Source organism: Tachyglossus aculeatus, chromosome 6 (genome assembly GCF_015852505.1).
Source record: "Tachyglossus aculeatus isolate mTacAcu1 chromosome 6, mTacAcu1.pri, whole genome shotgun sequence".
Taxonomy (NCBI): domain Eukaryota; kingdom Metazoa; phylum Chordata; class Mammalia; order Monotremata; family Tachyglossidae; genus Tachyglossus; species Tachyglossus aculeatus.
In genome coordinates this window covers 25,753,673-25,757,697 of record NC_052071.1, presented here as the reverse complement: position 1 = coordinate 25,757,697, position 4,025 = coordinate 25,753,673, and positions in this window count along the sequence as shown.

Here is a 4,025-nt window from a genome sequence, read left to right as displayed (position 1 = left end):
TCTACAACCAATTATCATCAGTAATTGCTCTGTAAACACTCAATAAAACAATTTATTTTAGTGAACAAAATCTATGCCGGTGCAATATTAAGTTAAAAAATAGCATGGAATCCACCTCAACCACAGTTGTGCTTAATTGCTAGTCAATTTGCATAATTTATACAAATTAATGTAGACAATAATTAGCATTTTCATATGGTTTACTAGAATCTAAAAGGCATAACAGTATGGTCTGTTAGCAATTTGAACATGTTTAAACAATATGTTTTGTGAGTCACTGGCATCTTACATTAGCTTTGCACAAAATGGAAAGCTACGAAAACATACAAATGCCAATTTGTGCATTATGTCTTTGCTGTACCACTAAATCTAGATTTTAATTATGTGCTTTTTGGGTGACAATCGAAATTAAAATGCAACCTGTACCTTGGATAACACACCTCAAACGGTGTGAATGCTGCTCAAACAAAAAGAGGAGGGAGTATGCAGTTCAATATTTATGAGTTCTTATAAACGAGGAAGCAATGGAAATATATTCCCTATATTGCAAAAAGCATTGAAAAAAGGTGCGACAGCTAGTGTGCATTTTTAAAGTCAGAAAATACCCAAAATATGGTAAAATGAAAAATTATTTCTTTGATTCTCTTTCCTCCCCTCTCTCATCACCATGCCCACAAAGGTATACGAGAAGGGCCAGGTTCAAGAGCACTAGGACTTTGTATTTACATTGCTCGGCCCAATCTCGCTCCTCAAAAAGAACAAAATGGGTAGAAAGTGGGGAGGGGGACGATTGGGAGAAGACTCCAGGGGGATGGAGTCAGTGGCTACCAGTGGATGCTTCTGGATGCAACTTACACAGTTTTAGTTCTCAGGCTTCCAGGAAAATAATGAGGACTTTGGAGGGTGAACTTTGAGGAACTTGAAAGGGGAAGCTTTTAAGATCTTGTTTCTTAACCTCTGCTCTACGCTTTTCCACCTAGAACCAGGTAAAATTTCACTTGTCCCTAGAAAATTCTTCCACTGGGCTAGAATCAAAGGAATTTCCCTGGTGGACTGAGCAGTAGTGTGATCCTAGAGGAAGTCGTGTGAAGACTGCTATTCAGCGGGACACAGAATGCGTTCCAATTAATAATGAGGGTATTTGTTAAGCGCTTACTATGTGCCAGGCACTGTATTCTTAACAACTCTGCTGTGGCAGTAAAAGATGACTTCTCACCCACCAGGGTATATAAATTAGAACCGTGCTCTGCATATAGTAAGCACTCAGTAAACACTATTTGATTGATCAAATGTGCTTCACGATACAGGCCTTTCAAAGAGTTGAGTTTCTGACCCTGGAAGTGTGAGCCCGGTGTTTCTAGACTGTAAGACTGGTGTAGGCAGGGACTGTATCTATTGCTGATTTATACTTTCCAAATGCTCAGAAACAGTGCTCTGCACATGGTGAGCGCTTAATAAATACGGTTAACTGAATGGAGTCACTTTCAAGTGAAAGGTCAGCTAGGGCAAGAGGAGAAGAATTGAAGACAGACCCAAAGAAAGGACTCTGGTGAGCACTCTTGGTTTGTGTCCCAACTTACTCTACTATCACTCCTTTAGAAACCTGGGGGTCTTCGAGGGGATGTGACTACTGAACTGCGTTGTATTGTACTCTCCCAAGTACTTAGTACATTGCACTGCATATAGTAAACACTCAATAAATACTACTGATAATAATGATCTGAGGAAAAGCCACTGGCTCACTGTGGGACTTGGGCAAGTCATTTTCTGGGCCTCAACTTCCTCACTGGCAAAATGGAGGTAAGGCAGATGGTAACAACAGCTAATGTGGGAGAGGGAACTGACTGCCCAATCTCAATCTCATAACCTTGAATCTACTCCAGTGCTTAGCACATAAACTCTTAATACAATACCAAAATTATTCTTCTTTATCATTACTGTAATTACAAAAGGCAGGCAATGAGAATTGGAAGGAGGGTCCTGCAAAATATGTGATAGGGGCTACTGTAATTTCCAGTGCCTTGTTAAAAAAATAGATGGGGAAATGCGGATTTTGCTGAATTTGGGGGGGGGGGGGGAGGTGAAATTGGGCACCATTCATTTTTTTACCATCAAAATCTTGCTAATAACCATTTCAGAAAACAGCTTCACTACCTCAGTCACTACCAACTGCCTTAGAAGTAAAAGACTGCCCACCCTATTACTAATCCCTTGAATCACCCAGTAGCAGAGGACTGAATAACAAAACCAGTGGCCCAGTTGATCATAGTTCAAGAAGCAGCAGCAATATGCAAGCAGATGTGAGAGATGACTCGTGTTTCTGTTTAAAATCCTTGCAGTGCACGTAGGGCATTTTGGGGGAACGGATTAGTTTAATCTAGTTTTAAAGCAATCTGATTTATACTACCTTTATTTCTTTAGGTTTTACAAAGCTTTGTATATTGCTTTTCTGAAACATGCCCTGTGTCAATGCAATAAGAGAATGACTACAGTGATGGAGATAAATGGATTTAAGCACCTGATATATGTGCATTTATTGCATAAAAAATACAATGCCAAAAAGCATATTAAAATAAGTGGGGCTGAACACTTATCCACTCAACAATGTCTACGAAAATCAGGTTGACTAGCAGACTGCCCCCCTTAATCTAAATTGTAATTAGCAAATATCACAGTGGGAGGCAGAGAGATATTGAGAGAAGATATCAATCAAGCAGATAAATCCAGCTCAATAAAAAAGCAAAAAAAATCTGATATAAAAGGTTATTTGTGTTGTGAAGCAAGTCGAAATTTGCTGACTCCTATGTATCTGTTTTCAAAAAACAATTTGGATTGGATAATTAGGGTTCTCAAATTTCTCTTGTTAATCCCTAACATCAGAAATTCAAATCCTCTATCCAGAGCAACACTGACCCTGGAAATAATTATGCAGAAGGGGAGAAAAGTAAAATGTGCAGGTTAATTTTCATCTGTCAGGAAAACTCAATAGATGAAATTCCTTCCTTAGTGTTTGCATACAACTCCAAGTTTGATTCAGTGGGAATTTCACATAAAGAATTCAGGAAAGAGTTGAGGCTAACATGATTTTCAAGCTTCTGATGCTTGATGATGTGATACTTGATGAACAATGCAGTTAAAAAAAAAAAGAAAAAAGAAAACTCCTTAAAAGTAGATAATATCCAGTTACATTTTTCATTCCTACCATTATAAGAAAGACCTGTACTTTCTGCCTTCAGGTTGCTTTTGTCAGCTGCATGATCTTTTCAGGGTTCTGCTTAGATTTTTCTCATATACCCCAAAATGGACCAGACAGCAGTTTTCTTAATTCACCCATTTGTATCTGATATATCACATACAGAAGATACTAAACACAACTGTTTAATATTCCAACAAGTGTTAGTATTCAGAAGTTGGGTTTCAAGTTCTTTTTTTAAAAAAATGCACCTTAATTATCACATGATTTTCAGGAAAGGAAATCTTTTTGGGGGAGTGGTGGGGGGGTTGGTACGGAATACCAGTTTCATTAGTCACAACTGCTAATAGTCTTATTTTGGGGCTGTTTTAAAGACATCTGAGAGAACTAATTTTTCTTCCAAACCAAGATAGACATTTCTGAAGTGAACAGAAATTTCTCTAGAACACTCTAATGTAAAAAATTTCCTTTACCTCTGGGTTTATTTAAGCTTTCATTTTATTTTTTGTCTTGGCCTTGCCAACAGGGCCAAAATTCACCAGCCCACAATGTATGAGCCTGTTCATTTTCAGAGTTGACACAGGAAGTAAAATGAATGAACTCCCTTTGGCACAAATTGCTACTTGTCCTAGGTGAATAGACAAATAGCCTATTTGCAAGGTGGCTTTAGGAACTCAGGAAGGAAGCTGAATTATGAAAACAGGCTCAGGGTCCTATCACATACATGATTTACAACTATTTGATCACGGCTCCAAAAAAAAATGAGAATGAAGAAAAATTAAATTACAAAGGCAAGTAGAAATTGTCTTGAATAATGGTCTGTTCTGAGTCT